Here is a 23,457-nt window from a genome sequence, read left to right on the forward strand (position 1 = left end):
AGGGCAGCGGCAGGTGGGGCTGCGCAGGGGGGCCCCCATGTCACAGTGCCCACACCTGGCAACGCAGCTGTCACAATGCTGCGGGGCAGGATAAAAGGAGCGTCCCCCCGTGTCCTGCTGCCAGACTGCCTGGCTTCACCCTCGGGACAGAGCTGGCTTGGGGCAGCCCCAAGATATCTCAGAGGAAAGCCAGGAGGAGCCTCTGGAATTGCTTGGAAGGAGGAAACTTGGAGGCTGGAGGAGGCTCCTGGAGTTTCTCAGCTGCAGGGCCAGCTCCAGGGAAGCCTGTGCATCTGCCCCAGCAGTGGCCATCCACCTTCACCATGGCCTTTCCTGAGCAGGCAGAGGACACCACCGACAACCACATGCTGGCCTGGCTCGACGCTGCCTCCGACATCTCTGACAGCCCTGGATTGACCGCCTTCCTCCAGGAGCTCCCCAACCTCTCTGAGCACGCGGTGGAGAGCAGCTGCTGCAAGGAGAGCCTGGCGGAGGCGATGTTGGGGGACGCCGACCCCTTCTGGGGGTGCCGGCCAGCCCCTTGCAGGACCCCAAGGGGAAGCGGAACGGGGTAGTGGCAGACCTCCCCATCTGCCTGCTGCTGAGTCCCCTGGAGGCTTTCAAGGAGAGTGCTCTGGGGAGTTCTCCCAAGACTTCTGAGGACTGTCCTGTGGGGAGTCCCCAGAAGAACCCCCTGAAGTGTCCCCTGGAGAGTCCCTGGCTCAGCCCCCTGTGCTTCCCACTGCTCAGTCCCCTGACCAGCTCCACAGCAGCTCCCCAGCGTGATCCGCTCTGCACGGCCCAGCAGCTGGAGAAGGTGCCGCAGCGGCAGCCCCAGGAGGTTGTGAGCCGCTTGCCGCTGCTGCCGGCTGTCATCTCCAGCCAGGCACTGCCCAGAGCGGGAGAGGTGGGCGGCAAGCAGGCCAAGCGCCCTGCGCTGGCCGACATGTCCAAGACGCAAGAGAGCTCCTCGCAGGACGACGACCCACCGAAGAAGAAGAAGAAGGCGGTGGCGTGCCAGGTTGACAAACACTCCAAAGCCCTGTGCGAGGGGCAGCCGGGCAGGGGCGGCGCGGTGGTGGGTGGCAGCAAGCAGCAGGCAGGGAGCAGCAGGCAACAAGTGGGTGACATCAAGCGCAGGGCATGTGAAGACACCACTCTTCCCACCTTGGGGCCCAAACAACCCAAAAGCCCTGGGAACACCCAGGGACAAAGTGCCCCATGCCCATCTCACTCGCGACTGGCCAAGAAGGACAAAGCCCTGGGGGGGCTGAGGACGCCCCGCACCGACCTGAAGGCACGCTTGCTGGAAGCCATCCGGATTTTCCATCCACTGGGGCAAAGAGTCCGGTGGGTGTAGAGCGTCAACTGCGCCGTCTGGAGCCCCAGGCCGGCCCCCAGGCGCCCCCCTGGGTCCCCTAGCCCCTGCTGGTGGACCCAAGATGCCCCAGCATGCGGCCAGCTGCCTCCAAGCCCCCAGCTGATGGCAAGGAGGAGACGGCACCAGCGGTGACATCGAGTGGCAAGGAGCGCACCAGGGAGGCTGCCGAACACAAGCAGCCCAGCTGGCCGCGCCTGTCGCCCATGGAGGGAGTACGGCTACTCATGCCACACGGCTCCTGCACCAATCCGCCCCCCACTGATGTGCAGAGACGATCTGCAATAGGAGACCTGACTCCACCTGCCCCATCCCCAGCCCTCTCCCAGATCCCCCGTTCTTTCCCAACCCATTAAAGAGTTGGATGTTTGCTTGGCAGCGCCTCTCTCCGCCTGCAGTCATTTGTGCAGCGGGCAGGGGAGTGGCACCCCCACAGGAATGAGGTACTGACAACGTCAATCACCCTCTCTTGATAAGGGCCCTGTGCTGTTGCAGTCATTGCCTTCGGCTGCGGGGGGACAGCCTGCCTCACCATGGTCTTCACCAAGGGCTACGGGGGAATCTCTGCTCATTCACCCGCAGCACCTCAGCACCTCCTCCCCCTCCTCTTCACTGACCTTGCTGGCTGCGGAAAAGTTTCTCTCACATCTTCTCACTCCTCCCTCTCGCTGCAATTGCTGCTGCCCATCAACTTTTTCTCCTCTTAAAGACATTCTACCTGAGGCGCCACCACTGTCACTTAGGGGTTCAGCCTTGGCCACGGGGGAAGCTTCTAGCAGCTTCTCATGGAAGCCACCCCTCTAGCCCCCCCACTAGCAAAACCTTGCCCCTCAAACCCATCACAGCTCTGTTCAGCTGAAACTAAAAGATCTCTGTGTTACTACCGACACACTTTCCAGTGCAAATCCAAAACACAGCCCCACACCAGTCCAGTCTGAACCCAGTCAGTTGGCAGCAGGAGCTCCCCAGACCCTTCTACAACAACCCCGCGTACGCTGGGAGAGGGAGTCCTTCACCCCATGGCAAACTGCGAGCTGGAGCCCCTGCCTGGCAGCTCCAGTCCCTGGGAACCATCACCCTCCGGGAGTACCGAGATGACAGCCCCTGGTCACAGGCCCTGAGAGCAGCTTCCTCCGACTGTCCCCTGCTACACACTGACAGAACAGCCCTGGCTTCTCCCATGCCCATCTCCACGCTCGGGAGGAGCCGTTCACCCACCCTGCCAGCCGGCCTTGCTGCCTGAAAAACCCGTGCTGTGCTGCTCGTGGCCACCACAACTGTCACACTGCGGCTGTCCCCACACCGCTCTTCCTCATTCTGAGTGACGCTGCCTATTTCTGTGTGTTCCCACCTGTATGCAGCCAGCGGTTGCCTTCCATCTCACAAGAATTTTAGAAAATCACACATTTTTTTCCTGAATTTCTGTTCTGAGCTCACTACAGGACAGGCCCAGAGTCCATGAGTATGGCTGGTAAAGTCCGAAGCAATACAGAATTGCGCAAGGATGATAAATACCCAATGGTTCAGCTCGTCTCAATCGTTTAAGGCAAGGCTTTTAACTAGAACACCGCCGAGAAAATTTAAAACTAGTGCTAACATACACACCCTCTGTGATCGGCACCTCTGGCTTTATCAGTTCTGCGCATTTTGTTCTGTCCTTGGCAGTACACATCAAGGGTTTCGTGTCTCAAAGAAAGAAGATCAGTCACAAATATGCAGAACACCGGACATCCACATACATGGTGCCCACACAGTAACATTGCTCTACTGTGTTCCTACGCACAAAGCTAGTAAGGATCAACTGAACACAACCATCTATTGTGAAAACACCCTGTTGCCACAAGAGGAACGTGCAGCTTCAGCATCAATCTTTCAGGCTGTTACTGATGAGAAACTGTTTTATCGTAAGAGGAAAGCCTGAACCAGAAACTTAGTTCAGGGCCTCGTTTGCCTCTCTAGGCACCCACACAGTGAACAGCCCAGGAAACAGCACAGAAGTGAGCAGCAAAGCAAACCCAGGGCACCCCTAGAGACCCCCTAACTACACGAGTCCCTCTCTCCTTTTCACCCCGAGGTCCCAAAGCAGGCAGGGCAGTCATGTGCTCGGGTCGCACCAGGAGGAGAGGGCAGGAACAGCCCTCAAACTCCCAGGATTAGTAAAGAGAATTCCTGCTCTCAACTGGGGTTAGTCCATGCCCAAGACCAACACTGATCCAGACACGAAACAGGGCGTCAGTGAATCCCAGCTGCCACTCACACTACACCTTCTTCCCTTGCCTCGTCCATTAATTGTTTTCCAGGCTCCTCCACCTCACCCCGGCTCAGACACCTGCACACTGGCTCATGAACTGGACAGAGGCCACATCCCTGTTAGTCTGGGAGGACTTCAGGCAAATGTAGAAGTCAAAGATGCCTGCAGATAGGAAGAAAGGGAAAAGCAGCCGTGTCCAGGTTTTTCTGCTGCTTCATGTCAGAACTCAGGCATTTGTGCGCATCCCAGCACCAAAGTATGGTTTTTTCCCTCCAAGCTGCACAGCTTTTCACCAGCAAAAGTGAGTTGGGCTGAGCTGGCCTTCAGGATACCTCGGCTCCTTCCTCTTCTAATTGTGTGCCTCTACTTCCATTTTCTTCCCAGCAATTTTGGTTTTTTTTCTTCCCCCTTCCCCTCCCAGTTCCCTCCTCTTTCAAAGGTAATTATGATTTGACTTTGTGGACAGGTCATCGAGTAGGTAGACTCAGGATCTAAGTCTAGGCTGGTCTACACCTCCAGAGCTGTAGGCTGAGCTCTTCTACCTATAAAGCTAGGTAGATATGAGTTCCTGTTTGCCACTTGTGCGTTTTTTTGGTCCTGTGACAGTGAGTGTAAGGTCATCAGCCTGCAGCTCTGCAGCAGCTAAAACTACCACTGAAAGTGTTTTGCTGGTGGATGTGTTACATTTTCAATAATGATTTAATTAAGCCAGAAGTATTTCTATGCAATTAGGTGATGGGGATCTTCTAGCACTGGTCTTCCGTTTCTGGAGTGAGTCCTGGCAGCTTTTGTCATCCAGAGCTTTCCTCTCTGTTCCCGAGACGAGCAATGGCCACGACATGGAACAACCCCTGTGAGTAATGGCTTCACCAGTAGGCTTGGATTTAGTGAATCCCCAGGGGTGAACGTACGTAGCAGGTGCTCCATCCAAGATTTTGAGGTCCTGCCACTCTAGAGTGAATCTGGAGGTTGGTCAGGTCCGGCCTAGGGATGGGTTCAGCCTCACCGCTGTGCCCATGGGGAGTTGCTGGGAAGGGGGCGGGAGCACGTCCCCGCGCCCTGGCAGGAGCTCGGGGAGCCTGCATCTCTGCTGCCAGCTGCTCCCCCCAGGATTTGCTCTCTGCTGAGGCAGATGGCTGGAGAGGGGCTGCATATCGTGGGGCAGACACAGGCGTCAGCACCGTCACATCAGCAAGAACCTCACCGCCAGACTCCCGCCGTGCTGTGGCCTTGGCAGACCGTGTTCTGCAAAACCAGGAGAGTTCGAGGGCTTATCCTAAGTCAAGGATTTTTCAGGTTCCCCTGCTCTTTGAGCAAGCAGGCGCAGAAGAAGCTGGGAGGGAACATGGCCAGGACAGCTGACGCAAACTGGTGAAAGGGTCATAGAACGTCTGTTCCATGTCAGTAGAGAAATTGGGGAGATTTGGCCAGGAGGGTGGATCACTGCTCTGGAATTGGTCAGCAGGTGGTGGGCAACTGCCCTGTGCACCACTTGTCTTTTCTCGGGTTTTGTTTCTCTCTCTCTTTGCTATATTCCATTTAATTACAGTTACTATTATTAATGTTAGTAACTTTTTTATTATTATCGTCATGATTTTATTTTATTTTACTTATTTATGAAGCTGTTCTTACCTCAATGACAAGTTTTACTTTTTTTTCGATTCTCCTCCCTGTCCCAGGGGGAGGGGGGAGGAGTGAGCGAGTGGCTGCGTGGGCTTCAGCTGTTGGCTGGGGTTTAGCCACGACGCAGAGAGCACCAGCTTCTTGGCTGGTGGCAGTGACCTGGTGCTGTCCATTTTGCCAGCTTGGCGTTTTTGAGAGCAGCCGGATCGGCGCCGGGGCCGGCAGGGAGGTCCGTGCCGCAGCCTGTTTTCCGAGAGCTGCAGGTGCTGTCAGGTCTGCTCTTGGCCTTCTGATACACCTTGGCCAGCTTCCCCACTGCGCCCTGCGCTGGCATGGGAGCACCCTCTTGAGGGTCCCGGTGTTGTCCCCACTGCCCCCAGGCTCCCGGCTGTGGCTGGGCTCCAGCAGCACCTTGGGTGACACAGGTGGCTGCTTGCACTTGCAGGAGCTCTGCGTGGGCAGCTCCGCTTTGGCCGCGCTTGTCCTGCTGGTGCTGCAGAAGCCTTGAGCTGCTCTGGGCACGGGAGGCAGCTGTGGGAAGGAGAATGGCTTCTTGAGCCTCCACGCTGCACCATCGAGCAGTGCTGTGGCCATGGGGGTGGCTGTGAGGGGCAGTCTGGGTGATGGGGACACATCGGGCGGCTTTGGCGGGGCGGTTCTGTTGGGCAGCTCCAGCCCTGCCCCGGATGTACTGTGGGCTACAGGGACTCTGACCTCCTTCAGCCCCGTCAGCTTCCTCCCCAGCACCGTGTCTGGTCTCTAAAAAACCAGGATAGAGGTTCAGGGAGGAGAGTGTTCAAAGAGCCAAGGACACAGAGGGATAAGCTCCTCCCCATCCCTCACCAGGCAAGCTCAAGAGCCCTTGGCTCAGCAGGATCCCTCCTGCCAACCATCCTCCCTCACGCCTGCCCTTTTGGAGCAGTGCGCCTGCCTCCCTGCGAAGCTGCAGCCCACCCGCCCTTGCAGAGCAGACAGAGGGGCAGCAGCTCCCAGCTCCCAGGAGCGCTGGCCGAGACCAGCCCTCAGGACTCAGCCCGCCCTTCAGTGGTGAAGACAGGGCCCTGCTGGTCACAGTGGTCTTGACCTGAGTGGCGACACCTCCGGTGCAGCCAGGCAGGCTGGAGGCATCTTTGGCCATGGGCCCCTGCGAGCTCTTCCTGGGGCTGGGGGTTCTGGTGAAGGCAGAGAAGTGCAGGTGTTATCTGCGAGGCTTCGAGCAACGGGAACGCTCTCGTCAGAGATGCACACAAGCAACAGGAGCCAGAAGCTCCGACGAGATGAACCACTCTTGATCTACAGCAAAACCCTGACAAGGGGCTGGACCTCTCCCTGCCACTCTGCTCCGAGCCAGCGCGCGAACACAGGCTTTGGGGCTACTTGGGCCAAGCTTCGTCCCACACCCAGGCATGTGCTACCAGCCCCGTCCCAAATGCTGAGAGCAGGGGGAAGAGGGGCCGCAAGGCACAGGGCGCTCTCACCTCAGGTAGAACAGCACGTAGACCTGCTGTTTGAGGACCGCTTCGGTGCTGCTGGGGCGGACCAGCTCATCGTTCATTTTATACCACTGCCCATTGCTGGCCTGCAGAAGGAGAGAGAATGGGGTCCAGCTGTGACTGGCGACACTCCTGGCCTGAAGAGCAGGAGGAACAGTGCCCGCCGGCAGCGCTCCTCTCCCCAAAACCCACAGGTGGCCCAGGGCAGGCAAGGGGACTCTGTGAGAGCAGACCTGCACGCTTCCTGCAGCGGAGCACGGTCTGTGCCCCCAATCCTGTGCTCCACACCACGTACCTCTGCTCAGCACCCTCCTTTCTGCACGCTACAGGGACCCGCGAGCACCCACCAGCCCCCAGCCCAGAGGGGGTGCCAAGAGAGCACCCCAGGCTCACCTTCACGAAGCAGTAGTAGTGCCCGGCGTGGCAGCTGTACCCAGAATGCACCAGCACTGCGTAGAGCCTGTACATGACAGGGTCCCCATTCTTCTGAGACATGTAAGGGCGGAGGTTCAAGAACTCGGAGTACCCCACATCCTGCAGAAAGAGGATGTCTCAGGAGCCTGCACAGCAGACGGCTTTCTTGCTAGAGCAAGAGCAGCTCAGCTGTCCTACAAATCCCACCTCTTGAGGGAGGGGGACCCACTCTCACCAGGCAGAGTGCACTGTGAGGAAGATGCCAGGATGAGCCAAACTCCCTCTGTGCCACACAGCTGCGGAAGGTCAGCAGGCCTACGGCAGAGCTCGCACTGGACCACCTCCTACCCTGCTTTGGGCAGCAGAGCCTTGGGCCAGGAAACAGCCCCCGCTCTGGATGGCCAAGCACTCACCTTTGTGATTTTGCCTCCATCGAAGTCAGCAAAGCGCTTCAGTGAGACCATGAGAACATTGGAGGCTCAGTGGATGGTGAAGCCCTTGCTGGCCGTCACTTTCTTCTTGCACCTGCACAGGAAGAGTTCGAGCTATTAAAACTGTTCCACCACCCAGACGATGCCAGCCCCGGCCAAACAGCACACCCCACGGCAATAACCCAGCTGACAGCGGGCACCGCTCCAGAGCACCTGCTCATGGCCATGTCTGCTGGCCCCGGTCCTCCCCACAAGAGGAGGGAGCTGAGGAGCGGCAGGCTTCATTGCAGATTTCCGTGCCCACGTGCCTCATGGTTTAGCCGTGGAGCAGGTAGAGAAGCCCTCCCTTACTGGAGCAGGCTTTCCGCCTGCTTCCCACCAGTACACCCACGGGCCCCTTCCCGGCCGCAGCCCCACACACTCACTGGGCACACATGTAGGCGTTCTCCCTGCCCAGCAGGTCTGGCTTCACAAACAGCTCCAGCGCCTGCACTAGGTTTGCGGCTTCCTGCAAGGGCAGAGGAGAGGTCAGGGCATGAGTGGCCTGTCCACGCGACAGCCCAGCTCCCTGCCGAGATGCTGGCCCCGAGAGTTAATGCAGAGCATGAGCACAGGGCCACAGGCTACACCACACCTGTGAGCCTGCCACCAGCTAGGCACCGGCCAGCATGCTGCGAGGGACAGGTGCACTGCCCCCCACACCACAGAGCCTCAATGCAGGAGTCGTGGCCCACGCTCAGGCAATGGGCACTGCTCTGCCAGAGAGAGAAGGCAGCACCACAATGGAAGCAGCTTCCCTCTCGCCTGCGCCGTACCTTGATGCTGGCCGGTTAAGGAGCCTTAAGAGCAGTAACAGTGTGGGTGCAAGAACATCCCCCCACAAGAGCAGAGCTCCTCCCCATCCCCGACCCTGCCCCAGTACCCCGATCTCCAGTGGCAGGTCCAGGTAAGGGTCATAGGTGTCCAAGACGCTCTTGCACGCCAAGCACTTCACTGCAAAAGAGTGAGCAATGAGCACAGCCTGGCACAACACCTGCACCCGCCACCACCCCAGCACAGTGCAGGCAGCTGCAATATTCCCCCTTTCTGCATTCAGGCTCTGGGAGGTGAGCACCAGGATTCACAGCCTGGCAAGGAGGAAGGCTGGCAGTTCCGCTGTGTGTTGGGACAGCAGCTGTTGCTAGAGAGCTGGCAACACGGGTTCCTCTGTCGGCGGCAATGAGCTGGAGACCCACGGCCAACGGCTTTTTCCATCGCCACAACAGGGGTCATGAGCCGCAGGCACTGCCAGACTGACCAGCTGCAGCTCTGGGTACTTTACACATGCTTCACAACTTTCCCAAAAGATTTTTACCATAAGGCTCTCGGGGCAACAGCAGCCCTGAGAGTCACAGGCCCAGCACCTGGCAGCCAGCACTCACCACGGGACCGCAGGTAACTGCCAAAGATCTGGTGAACCAGCGTCACGGCCTGGGTCTCGCGATCCAACCTGGAGACAGCAGCACCAGATCTCACATCGCCCCTCCACCATGGCCACCCCCGTGGGCCACCCCTGTTTCCTCAGGACAGCTCCCCTGTGTGCTCTGGCCAGCGGACGGGCTGCAGAGCTCTAGGGGCAGAGGGAAGTCACAGCCTCTGCCAGCCTGCTCTCCCGGTGCCGCAGCTCGAGGGGTGGCATCAGGCTCCGATGCACACCTTCCTCGAGAAGGAGCAGAAGCTCCTGGCCAGAGCTCAGAGCTGGGCACAGCAGACAGAGGCAACGCAGGCTTCCCAGGACGGAGGGCCCACAGGAAAGCGGCTCAGCCCCAGCCACAGCGCTGGGGCTGAACTAGCAGGCACACCTGTATTCCTCAGCAACTGGGACAGAATCCAAACCCATGGCTGCCTCGGGATTTGGGGACAGGACCACAGCTCTGCTATGGTGGAGGAGTCAGGAGAAGGGAGAAGGCAGACAGAGCTGTGTCACAGAGGGACAGGGAGCTGGTCCATCCACCTGAGGCCCCTGGAATCAGCGGCTCCCTCTATGAATCTGACCTGGGGGACACATTCACCTCGCAGTCCCCTCCTGTGGGTGCAGAGGACCAGTGAGGGTACAGCGGGGAAGAGCAGCGATGGGCCATCAGAGGCCCCACGTACGTGGTACAGCCTTTCAAGCAGGCCTTCTACATGGCATCGACGGTGTGACATGGGAACTCATGCGCATCCTCCTGTCTCCTCAAGTGGATGTGCTGGGCAATATCTGCAGGAGAGGGAAGAATCGGCCCCAGCACGTGCTGCATGATGCAGGCCTTCCCTCCCTTCCTTGGGGCAGGGACTGTGGGGTTTGAGCCCCCTCAAACCAAACCAGACATCAGATTCTTGCCGGCCGTGGGGGAAGTCTCACGTGGCCCATGAAGGCGCCAGCCCCTGGCAGGCTCAGGGCGTCATCTCAGAAGAGCTGTCTGCCAAGACCTGCCCCCATCTCAAAGGTTACACTCCTGCATTAGCCACTGCTCTCCTGCATGGCTACCAGGGGGAGGGGAAGGCAGCCATCCTTACTCTTGAGGTCTCGGACGAAGGATACCGGCTTTATTGCCTTGCCGCTGTTGGCAAAAGCCTGGATTGTGTGCTTCTCCATGAGGCACATCATGCAAAAGCCTCCTTGGTCACCTGGAGCAGGAGAGGAGAAGACAGGATTTTAACGACAGGACATGGGGCCCCATTGCCGGAGCCACAGGCAGCGGTGCTGAGCACAGCACTGGTAGCAGGACAGGCAGGCGGTCCTCCTCCCACCGGCACCCCTGCCACCACCAAGCCGGGCCTCCCCACTCACAGCTGCGGCTGTGCTCCTTGGAGAGCAGGTAGCTGGCGAGCGGCGGCGTGTGGGTCAGGCACTGCACCATGGAGTTGAGGAAGCAGGTGTTCCCCAGGTTCTCCAGCCCTGCGCCAATCCGGTAGATCTGCTCCCATTTCATGGAGAGGCACTCCGCGAGGAAGAGCACCTTCTGGGGCATGGGGACCCCGTCCCCCCAGGGCATGGCTGCTGCCTGAGGGGAGAAGGGTGGTGAGTTGTGGCAGCGCAGAGCGTGGAGAGGAACCCCCTCACCTGCTCTACCTACCCTGCTTGCTGGGTGGCTCCTCCTCGGCAGCCTTGGCCCAGGGGTTGAGCAGCACGTACTTCCCCTGCAGCTGCTCCAGCTCACAGGAGAAGCCGTAGCTGGTGGGCTCAACCTCATTCTTCTGCAGCCGCATCTTCTTGGCTGAGGGGGCCAGCAGCCAGCCCAACTCCCCATCCTCAGCCATCTCCCGCCATTTTGTTCTTCATGCCAAGAAAAATAAATAAATCACTACAGGAGCAATGATTTCTACAGCAATATCATTAATAGTTTCAAATCTGTCACTTCATGCAGAGGTCCTGCAATTATTTTCCTTGTTAATGAATGAGTTTCCTTCATTCAAGACAAAAGGCTAAGAAAAATAGTGATGGATCTTCTAATTGCCCTTTTCCCACACCTTTCAGGAAGCATCACCAATTTGTGAGTGCAAATGCAGAACAAACCAGGAACGGCTGGACAAAGCTGATACTCAAGTGTTTCAACACTGTGTCACAGACAGGGAACCACAGAGGCATTACAGACCCCGCTTCAAAAATGACCTGCCATGCAGAACACTGTGGGCTTTTCTGTGCTCACACAAAGTACTGAACCGCCAAACCTTGTACACGTGTGTTAACGGTAACAGACAACTTCAGGTGACAGGTACAGGTACAGATAATGGTTTCTCCATCATTTCACAGCTCTCTGTGCTTCTTGTAGTGCTCCACCATTTCTGGACAAATGAGAGATGTCCTTCCTTCTGACTGGCCCTCCATCATTTTTCCTAAGATTGAGTTCAGTGGTTACCCACAATCTATATCACGTGGGTAACTACAGGGATCTGTTCTGGGGTGATGTTATCAGCCTGAGTACCTGGCTGTGTCCCCCTCACTCTGCTATTGAGATCTGCAGCCTTCCTGGGGCCAGCTTACCAAGCAAGCTATTTCTTAAAAAGCCTCATTTAAATTTTAAGTTGACCTAAAGATACTTTGTGAAGTGTGGGGATAAATCTCTTTTCCTTGCTCCCACTTAAACGACTCTGACAATGTGTTGCTCTCTGATTCAGACACTGGACTCTGCCTCATGAAACATTGCTCTGTCTGAAACTGGTGAACAATACATAGGGAGAGTACTTCATGAAACACTAAGAATTTTTAAGCTCTTTAGCATCAAAAGTAAAAAGCAACTACATTTGTTGACTATGCTTTTTCTTTTGTCCACCTGTATTATAACAGCAACCTGTATTACTGATAGCAAATGCACAGCCTGAGCTAAGTATCACTGGTCAGCTGACACTGAACTGTATGTTATTGTCTTCAGTGGCCCCTGCCTATGCACTATCCCCGTGTTAATGCTCGTACCGCAGGAATTACCAGGTGATATCTACCACAAAGTACGTAGATTTGTGCCAATGACTACTAGAGCCGGGTTAGTTTGTGTACACAGACCAATTTCTTTTCATTCTGGTCCAAAGGACCACATGATTCAAAGCAAGAACAGCAGCTGCTCTGGGCACCAGAATCCCACTGGGGAAGCTGAGGAACTCAGGGAAGAGAAAGACCTCACAGAAAACATCGAATACACACAGAAACAGAAAACAGGCAAATAAGTAATGAACTCCCTTTATATCCAGGCAGAACATACCTCCTTGGCCATGTTAGTGTATTTCTGCTTTTCTTTCGTCTCTAGAACAGCCCACCGACCCGTCAGGACCTTGGTTGCATCACAGCTATTGAGCCAAGGGCATTCTTTATGCACAAGAGCGCAATAGTGTTTGCAGAACAAGAAAAATGCATTCACTGGTCGGCGAGCTCATTGCTCTGAGGACTTCTCTTTGGATTCATCAGCACCCCGCTCTAAACCATCCGCACCAAGGAGTGACACCTAGCAGAAACAAAAGGGAAGGGGTGTAAACTTAGTTATCCACGCTTCTCCTGGAGACTGAGAGTCTTGTGTATGCTGCGGGTGGACACACAGCTGTCTCCAAAGGCCATCAGTTCTGTTCAGAAGACCTGGAGTTCTACATCAGACCTCCTCACCTGACTGTCCAAGCTTCGTTCACGCTCTCTGCAAGACTCAAACTCCAACTTGCAAGTGGAGCAGATTTCTAAGCTGAGGACCATTCTGTAGCAACAGTCCTAAAGGGACTGGAGGGATGAGATCCTTCCTGTGCCCTCCCTACACCCTCGAAGTCACTTCAGTGGGATGAGGCGAGCAGAGCTACCTTGGATCCCAACCAACTGTGTTTGCAACTGCAGAGTGCACAGGAAGGAAAGTGCACAGGGAACAGAGGTTTCCCCACCTCCTGCCCTTCATTACTCAGCCTGGGAGCTGTGCTGCAGTGCAGCCACCACACAGCTGCCCAGTCAGAGAGAGAGGCCAAATCTTCAAAGAATACACTGCCAAAATATGCTCTCTGCGCTTACGGGGCAGTGCATCGTTCCTACAAGGGGTGCACCGCAGGAGATGAGTCCATACTGGATGAGACAGAAAACCATCTCCTACCTAAGCGCAACACGGTGATTTTATACCACATGGTGACAGTGGCCTATAAGGTCAACAGAAAACTGTCAGAGTATCAGGCTCCTCCTTGCAGCTCCTTATTCTTGTCAAGGTCACTCTTCCTTACCAGCATGTGGCTCGAGGCAGTCTCCTCAGCACTGACCTCTCCCTTCCTGCCTTAGGAAGGTGCCCAGGAGATGCAGATAGGAATGTTTTCCCCACGACTGAAACACCCTATCTCCGTAACACATTCCCACTTGTTGTTGCAGAGGATGAGTCTAACTGTACATTTGTGAGGTGCCACATAGTCAGGTCCTTACGGAAAATGGGTAAGGCCGGTGTCATTGAACCATACCAAATGTCAAACCAGAGACAGATTATTCCACCTGTGCTCTCAACAGTCTGTGGGATAAGTTGAATTTCACACGCAAAGATAATAAAAATGGTTGACAGCTTTTTTCTTCTTTTTCCATTTTAATCTTTGTATTTTTTTAATCTTTAAAAAAGAAAGAAAACTATTAGCTAGTTTTCTGTCCTTGCAGCCACTAGAAGCAGATACCAAGCACAGGCGAACTTCACGTCTAAAATAAAAATTTTTTAAAAACATGTCAAAAACCTACCTTGAGCCATCAAGATCGAGATATATACGACACGTTATTAAAATAACCCAGTCAGAACTCTTACAGTCTAACTATAAAAAAGAGAGTTTTGTCCGTGGTTTTAAAAGCATGATTGTCAATTCACTGTTTTGTGTTATTTGCTACTTGCCTTTATAGGCTTATGGGCACAGCATCGCTTCTTTTTATTGGCTGTGTTTGTTCACAAAAGAGAACAGCAAGAAACAAACAAAACGAAAATGCAGCTACGGAGAGTCTGACCCATCATTAACCCCCTACAGTCAAAGCATCCAATGAAGTCTACCTTATCAAGATGTTCCTCTCCTTCTTCACTCTCCCCCTATTCAGAGCAGTTACGGAGTTTCTTGGCAGGCAGGGGATGCCACTGAAGACACTTTCTTTTCAGTTGCTTCCCAGCTCCTCCTCCTTCTCTCAAATCATCCTTATTCCTACTACTGCCTTTCATTACTGTCACCTGTCGTGCAAAAACAGCTGTAAGTTCACCACAAACTCTTAGGCATAAAGGACCACCATAGAGATACTTAAACAAACCAGTGACAAATATAGGGGGCACTAATGTAAGACTCTCAGTTGGTTTTGGCAAGATATTAGATAGAGATTTATTCCAGTTATCAGCAACAGCATGGATGTGTCTTTTCTAGTCTTAACATTTCCACCTAATGGCCTGATTAACTGGCAATGTGCAGTTCAAGAGCATGAAGCAAGGACACCAGCCAGTCCAGCTCTCAAATGTGCTCCTGTCTGGAGGACAGCAGAAAAGCCCTCGCACTTCACTGGTCAAGTAAGTGAGAGACCCCACAGCTCTCCCACTGTAGTTTTTCATATCTTGCCACTGAAAATGTCAGGATATCCCTCTTTTTAACTGTGGAACATATCACCAGCAACTCCTCTGTTAATCATGCACTTACTTATAGCAATGTTGATGCAGAACTCCATGACACTATGAGTTAGGCTTGCTAGGTGCAATAGGGAAATCTGACTCCCTGCCCAAGAGAAGTGAATTTTCATACACAAATTTGAAGCAAACGACCAGAAGTCATTACCCTGACACTTCCAAAGTACTCATCAACAAAAGCCACCACACAGCAAACATAACAAACGATCCGCCGAACCAAGTGCATGCAGAGGGTAAATCATGTTTACTCACACACCTACCTTGTGTGTGCATCCTTACGTAAAAAATACCTCAAAACTGCCTCTCAGTAAAAATACATGCTTAACACGTGCTAACGGCCAGCTCAAGGGATGGCTTAAGAGTTCTACTACCTAAGCAAGGGGCAAAGAAGTATATAAATAAATAAAACCAGCACATCACATCTGAGGACCGAAGGCTGCACAAGCAAGTGCTGCCTGCACACAGTCTGGCCCCTCACAGCCATCTGTTTACACTGTGCAATGTCAATGATAATCCTGATGGAGCATGGCTGGCTTGCCAAGAAAACAGCACAAACATCAACACAAACTGAACCTGGAGACTGGTTACCCAGCTAGATCTTTATAAAGCCAAAAAAAATGGATGAAGTCTCACAGGGGCTTCTTGCCAGCAAGAGAAAGAAGCTGGGCTAAGTGCTGGTCCCACAGGCAGAGCCAGAAGCAGTTCTGTGGTTGATTCTCAGGAGAAGGGCATGAAAAGAGGTCTAGCCTTGTCACTGCAAGGCTGCCTCGCAGCTTTGGATGCTGCTTTCTGGAAGATGCCTACTAGAGCACTAATGTTTCAGCCTACAGCAGCAGAAGGGAAAGCTGTGACCCCTGTACTTACACCAGTTGCCTGAGCCCTGGAGCCACACTGGGGCCAGTGCCTCCCCAGAACCATCTCACACAGTGGCTCCAGCCCGTACGGCTCCAGCCATGCCCATACGTATCCCACCCATTTCAGTGATCACTAATTCTAGTTTTGGCTGATCTCTTCTACGTGTGTTTCTTGCTGGTTAACTCAGTGGCATTTTGGCGCTACGCCCTTGTTTGCACCAGAAACGTGTGTGAGCAGCTGCTGCCCCTGCAGACTCCAACAGCACAACCAAGCGGAAGGACCTTCAGACCCCGCTGCTGGAGGGAACAACTGAACCAAAGTGGGTTCAGAGATGGGAACCTACATCATCAAACGGCATCTCCCGGGGGTGTGTGAGTCCCTGCCCCCTCGCCAGCAGCAGCTGCCCCCAGCAGTTAAGGATGCCCTGCCACCTTGTCACAGCCTGATGTCACGCATCGGCCAGCGAGGATGGCGGCAGCACGGAGGGAAGCTCGGCCGAGTGCTGGGCCGGGGCGGACAGACAGATCAGGCGCCCCTCGAGCCCGGGAAGCCCAAGGAGGAGCTCCGGGATCTGGCAGCTTCCGCCAGTGCGGCTGCGTGGCTTGGCCGTTGCCAGGAGAAACCGCGGGAGATTTAAATGGCCCTGGGGACCAGGACATGATGCAGGGCAGGGCAGGGCAGGGCAGGGCTCTCCAACCAGCCCGCTCCGACCAGCCCGCCGGTCCAGGCCCGGGACAGTGCTCTGGGTGGCTGTTGAGCGGCTGCCGGGCCAGTGAGCACTCCCTCCACGCCAGAACGAGTGTTCACGCGGGGACCGCCCCGGAGCTGGCGTGGATGGAGAGCCCCGGTCGGTCGGCAGGTCACGGGGCGCACCCGGAGCCTCCCCTGGCGGCCAGGTCAACCCCTTCCCAGGGTGCGCGCGGGCTGCGGCGGCAGAGCTGTGGGACAGCCCGAGGCTGCGGAGCTGAGGGGAGACAGAGTAGTGAGTTCACGGCCACGCTCCTGTAGCGGACACTCCTGAGAACAAGGAGGCACCTCGGACCCTGGTGACCTATAAAAGCAGAGCTCCGGTACAGTCTCTGCCCTCCGGCATCACAGCAAAAACCCAAATATGAAGCTTTAACAGATCCAGACACCCGTGAGCAAGGCCTGCACAGAGAACCTGCCCCAGCAGCGCCCAGTGGGCACCGAAAGGAGAAACCATCCCAGCAGCACCCCACGGGTACCAGAGGAAGAAACACTGAGGGCTCGCAGTGGGTGACTCTGTTAAAAGGCACTGAAGGGCTCATCTGCCGACCCGACAGAGTCACGGGAGGTTTGCTGCCTTCTGGGAGCTGAGATCCGAGATGGAGCTGAGGAGGTACTGCAGCTTGTCCTGCATGAGCATGGACCACTACCCACTGTTACTCTTTCGTGTGGGCATGAATGACCTAACAAGACACAACCTGTGTAGAATCAAAGAAGACCACAAAGTCCTAGGGTCAACAGTGCAAAACTCAGGTGCCCGAGTTACCTTTTCCTCCATTTTAGCAGTTAGGGGGAAAGAGGCAGCCGCAAATCAACAGATAATGCACATCAACTCTTGGTTGCGTGGCTGGTGCCATCGTGAGGGGTTTGGGGTTTATGACAATGGGGCATCCTTTGACATTAACCTATTGGGGAGGGATGGAGTTCACCTGTCTGGCAGAGACAAGGGTATCTTTGGTAAAAGGCTGGCCAGCTTGATAAGGAGGGCTTCAAACTGAATGTCTCCAGGGATGGGGTCCAGGGTGGCAATGCCCCTGCCATTACATTTGACTGGGGAATAGACCAGGCCAAGCGGAGCAGCAACAAGTGTCCCATAGCTGCCTCTCCAGAAGAAAACCAGAAGGCCAGCTGCCTCCACGTCATGTCTAGCTATGCTAGATCCTCCTCCGTCCCTCCAGGGAAACCTGCATGCTCAGTTACCTCCCCAAAATGCCTGTACACCAATGCACGCAGCACGGGGAGCAAACAGGAGGAGTTAGAGATCTGTGTGCAGCTGCAGGGCCATGATCTCATAGCACTAACGGAGACATGGTGGGACAGCTCACATGATGGGAATACTGTCATGGATGGCTACGGGCTCTTTAGGAAAGACAGGCCAGCCAGGCGAGGTGGGGGAGTTGCCCTCTATATGAGAAGGAACTGGAACAGATCGAGCTTTGCCTAGGGGAGGAGCAACTCAAGAGCTTACGGGTGAGACTTAAGGGGCAGGCTAATGTGGGTGACAATATTGTGGGTGTTTACTACGGGCCACTTGACCAGGAGGAGGAAGTTGATGAGGCCTTCTACAGCCAGCTGAAAGTGGCCTCACAATCACAGACTCTGGGTCTCATGGGGGACTTCAACGACCCTGACATTTGCTGGAAAAGCAACCCAGCCAAGCAGCCACAGTCCAAGAGGTTCCTACAGAGCACTGATGACACTTTCTGACACAGGTGGTGGAGGAACCAATGAGGAGAGGGGCGCTGCTTGACCTTGTACTGACAAACAAAGAAGGACTGGTCGGAGATGTGAAGGTTGGGGGCACCCTTGGCTGTAGTGACCACGAGATGGTGGAGTTCAGGGTCCTGCATGGAAGAAGCAGAGCAATAAGTAAGATTGCAACCCTGGACTTGGAGAGCCAACTTCAGCCTCTTCAAAAACCTACTTGGAGGAATCCCGTGGGTTGGGGCTCTAGAAAGCAGAGGGGCCCAAGAGAGCTGGTTGCTATTCAAGCAGCACTTCCTCCAAGCTCAAGATTGGTGCATTCCTATGAGGAAGAAGTGGAGCAAAGGAGGCAGGAGGCCTGCTTGGATGGGCAAGGAGGTCCTGGTAGAACTCAAAGGGAAGAAAGGAGTGTACAGCAGGTGGAAAAAGGGGCTAGTCACTTGGGAGGGATATAGAAACACTGCCAGAGAATGCAGGGATGCAATCAGGAAAGCTAAGGTCCACTTGGAATTAAACCTAGCCAAAGATGTCAAACACAACAAGAAGGGCTTCTTCAAATACATTGGCAGTAAAAGAAAGATGAGGGAAACTGTGGGCCCATTGCTGAATGAGGCGGGTGCCCTGGTGACAGAGGATATGGAGAAAGCAGAGCTGTTGAATGGTGCCTTTGCCTCAGTCTTTACTACTAAAGCTGGCCCTCAGGAGTCCCTGACTCTGGCTGTAGGGGAAGAAGTCAGAAGAAAGGAAGACTACCTTTTGGTCAAGGAGGATTGGGTTAGGGATCTTTTAGAGAAACTAGACACCCACAAATCCATGGGCCCTGATGGGATGCACCCACAAGTGTTGAGGGAGCTGGCGGATGCCATTGCAAAGCCGCTCTCTCCCCTAAAATAAATGAACCAAAGCTTACTGCACACTAGTGCTGAAATAAAAATGTATGCTCAGCTCCAGGCATTCAAGTGGTGTTCAGTAGGTTGTTTTCTTAAATTGTGAACCATTTAACCCGAGTCATCACCCTGAAGCAGCAGTTCTGCTATAAAGAGGCTTTTTAGCAAGATAGGTGGTCATCCTCTAGGCTGAACACACATTTAGGAGATCCGAGACACAGAGTAAGTCAGGACCTGGCTGTTATACAGGCACCACTTACTACAGGAAGACACACAGTCGCTCTTTGATTCAACTTTGGAGTGAATCTCTGCAATGGTCAACAACAAAAATCCTCATGATTTAGCCCCACTGATGGAAGGACTGAGGCCACAGACTGACTTCAAACTTTACCTTTGCAGCATGGCCTGGAAGCCCCCTGCCCCTTAAGTATGTCGAGCTACATAATCTATCCTCTGTGCCCTCTCTTCTCTCCTATAAAATAGGGGGTCATTCATAACATGAACAGGTGAAATATTCCAGCCTCTGTGTTTTAATAAATCTGTGTTTCCAAATCTTTTTCCTCCATTTTTGCTTATTCAAGTTCTCCTAAGTTTTGACCTACATTTCAGAGACTTTTTGGTATTCACTTGTTGCTGATGCCTCTCTCAGTCAAATGTAGGATTGACACAATGAAAAATGTTCTAATTCTCTATTACATTGCATAGGACTTTTCCTTTTAAAAAAGGGATGCTGACATAGTGTGATGAACTTGTTTTCCTTTGGATTGCTTCATCTACCATATTGCTACAACGCTTCATGGGCATTTCTGTCATAATTGTTGATATATTCACATACTATTATATAATTATGAGAGAAGCTGTCCCATCAAAAAAATTAAATCCAATCAAATGCAAAAAACAGCTAACATGGACACTTTCATTCTTTTTTTTTGTATATGGAAGATTTTGGCAAGACACAACGTAACTACTTAGACAAGGCACTCCATGGTCACGTGAATGCACATATTATATGACAGCACAAGTTTTACTGGAATTATTTACTTTTTGAATGGCAAAACATCAGTGGAACCCATTTAGAGGACTTTTCAGATTCCATTTATTTACCTGATTTTTTTTCCCCTCAACACATCATCAATACCATGTTAGTTGCTTGTTTTGTATGGGAGACGGGAAGCTGGCAGACAGAAGCAAGTCAAAATATCAACTCCTGCTCTCCCTCTCAGGGATCCCTGAGTGCTGGCAAGCATCCCTACCAGCAGGCTTTTGGAAAGAAAGCTGGACCTGGACTGTACAAGAACCGAAGCATGCGTTTAAGTTTGGCGGTTAAATAGTTTGTGGAAAAAATTTGTGGAAAGTCACAATCTTTGCAGGATTTGGGGCTTAAAAGTGTACAAGCTTTTCCTGGCTTGGCTGGGATAGAATCACAGCCCAGCCACGCTAGGCAGTTCCAGGGCAGCCAGGGCAGCTGACCCGAGTTAGCTCCAGGAGTAGCCCACACCATGATGTCATGGTCATTCTAAAGGGGGAAGGTTTGCTGAGGAGAGGGAGCTCCTGTGCGGTTCCTCTGGCTTCTCCTCAGGACTGCCCTCTGGCCAGTGGGGACAACTGCATATTCCCTTGTCTAAGCACATCTCTGTTGGTATTGGTGGCATTTTCACTAAATCTGCTGCACTTCTACCCCAGGTCTGCTCTCCTTTTTCCCAATTTCCCTCCCTGGCTGGTGAGGGTTCACCAGGTGACAGAGTGACTGTTACAGTTTAGCCCCAAGTACAGGCTCAATGTAGACAAAGATACACGACACCCACAGTGCAAAGTCTGCAATAACTGGAATTTATGAACCATATCACAAAAAAAGTCTTTTCTTCTACAGTACAAGTAAAAATACCATGTATCTTTTAAGGCAGATGCAATGGCTTTTAAAAGTTAGCAGGAGGGCAGACAATTAAAACCAGCTAACAAGATTTTACAAGACATTTCTCAGCGTAAGGATGACAAGCGAGAGATGCTATGGAAAAAGTAGGAATATTCCAACAAGATAAGACAAAAGTACGGACAGCTTTGCTTACAGGAAGCCATAGATGCTTTATAACAGCATCAGAGGATGCTTGTCAAGGCTGAAATTCATGATCCACTGACAGCAAGAGATACCTTCAGGGTGATGTTCTACACCTCCCTTTGGTGCAGATACAGATCGAATAGTAGAGAGATATTACACCAGTAAAAAAATTAACAACTTCATTTCTTTGGGGTGTGTGTGTGCGCTGGCTGTATTATTTCCTTTCTAGTCCTGGAAAGATTAACCAAAGAATGACAGTTTTATTGGATGACTCAGAAATACGTACACCTAATAGGGCTTCAGAGACAAAAAAAATAAGATTCCTTAAGAAAAGAGCTGGATGGTGGGGTGGAGCAGGGAAGAAGAATAATTGTTTAGTTTTTTACAGCATATGTTTCTATTTCAATGAGACAACTGTATGCAAGTCTTCATTTTTTTAAGTGTTCATTAAGAACAAGTGTTTGATTACCTTCATGAACATTAAGTTTTGTTTTCCTCCTATCATCCTCTGTTATTTACAAAACCTGATACAGACAGGAGACTGACTTCTGCGGTCCTCATTTTGGGACTATCTCACCCCACAGTTGACCTGTCACCAAGAACGCTGCTAGTGGTTGTGCTGAACCAGCTGTACTCAGCAGGCATTGCCCAAACTACGTCCACAGACACAGAAATCCTTACAAAGCTCTTCAAAAGCAACCAGGCGCCGTAAGGCACACAGTGATACAGGCTAGAAAGAAATCCAAGACCTGCAAAAGCAGAACCCTGGAGATGTGAATTTTGACTACGCTGGTTTTGACTTCCCTGTGGGAAGGTTCTCTGTGGAAGAATGTCTGAACTTCAGCAACGCTCATCTCATCTCCATGAGGACAGTGGAAACGAATTTCTGGTTTCCTGTTACCTTAAAACCACATTTAATGGAGTCCAACTGGTCCCTCAGCTGACTCCATGCAGATAACCGGTACAAAGGAACAAAGGGAAAGTTTCAAGTGGATTTCCCACACTTTCCGCTCTGTTTTACACGATCTAATTCTCTACTACTTTATGAAAACAAGTACCAAAGAGAGAAAAGGGGACCAAACTATGGCACTAATGGCTTGGTCACTGGGGGTGACCGAGTCAGTGACCTGAGCTGTTCCAACAAAGCAGCAGGCAACTGGGACATGAGTTCATGTTCTCACAGGTCCAGTGGGCTGAAGAGGTATTTAAATTTCCAAATAAATGCAAAAGGAGATTGCTGACAGTAAAATACACCTACATAATGCAACAAGTTTTTTAAAAGTAAATTTCTTTTCACTCTGGAATAACTGAACCAAAATATTTCTATAATGAAGAACAAGAACTGGTTGATGCTAATTACTGACTAGTCAGTGAATATATTCTTTATTGTTGCACAGCCGAGCTTTCTAATTTTAGGCAATGTGATGGTTTAATGGGGGACATGCTGAGACTCAATGGAGCCCTGTTTGCTAGCAGAGGTTTGGGACAGACTGTCACGACATGAAATGCTTGGCAACACAGCAACAGATCTCACTTAATTTTTAATGACACACTCTTCCACCTTCAGAAATTTTTTTAACTGACTTAAAACTCAGATCTGAGTTGCTTGCTTTCTTTGTTCTCTAACACATAAAATTAAGCCCCAAGATCAAGAGGATATCAGCAACACTTTTTAAACTATTTTTTTTAAGTGAATCTTTCGTACCTAATAATCTAAAGGGCGTTTCAAGTGCTGGCTCTCTCCAAATCTGCTTTTAAAATGGAAACCACACAGACAGTAAATGCCCAGGATGGCACAAGAACCGAACAAGAACACCTCATCCATTCAATACATAGAAAAAGCTTGCTTATTCTATGCAAGGAATACTCTGCCCAGATGTGCTTGTGTTACCATTTCAGGCAAGTGTACTAAATGAACATGAACCTTTCCATAAGACTTAACCATAATATAAAAAATAAAGCTTGAAAAGTCAGGAGCAGATAATGTAATCTCCTGCAAAGTCTTTTAATGATAGCTGATTTTAAACAAAGATTTCTTTTTTGTTTTTCTTTCTGGTTCTCTTCTTCTACAGAGGAGCACTCCCTTGCAGGCAGCGGTACAGGAGCAGCGGAAGGGAAGTGTCTGCCAGGGGTCACCTAGCGCCCCGGGACCCCCGTGGCTGTGGCACGCAGGGCAACGTCACTGCTGGACAAAGTGCCCAGGTCATCGTGGGTCATTGTCCCTACTTGTAACGGGTCTGCGTGGCAAGGTTTTGGTAGTGGGGGTGGGGGTTACAGGGGTGGCTTCTGTATGAAGCTGCTAGAAGTTTCCCTGATGTCAGATCTAGCCAATGCCAGCCAGCTTTAAGACAGACCCGCTGCTGGCCAAGGGCGAGCCCATCAGCGACAGCGTTTTTCGCCTCTGGGGTAACGTGTTTAAGAGAGCGAAAAAGTTGTTGAGCAGCAGGAATTGCAGCGAGTGAGAGGAGTGAGAATATGGGAGAGAAACATCCTGCAGACACCAAGGTCA

At 52.5% G+C, this 23,457-nt stretch overlaps 1 pseudogene; it reads right to left on the bottom strand.

The window, feature by feature from the left end:
• Positions 1-3,699: 3,699 nt before the first annotated feature.
• LOC147413965 (ubiquitin carboxyl-terminal hydrolase 36-like) lies at positions 3,700-15,654 on the bottom strand (annotated as a pseudogene).
• Positions 15,655-23,457: the final 7,803 nt, after the last annotated feature.

The sequence above is a fragment of the Leptosomus discolor genome, chromosome 22, assembly GCF_034619465.1.
Source record: "Leptosomus discolor isolate bLepDis1 chromosome 22, bLepDis1.hap2, whole genome shotgun sequence".
NCBI classification, from domain to species: Eukaryota; Metazoa; Chordata; class Aves; order Leptosomiformes; family Leptosomidae; genus Leptosomus; species Leptosomus discolor.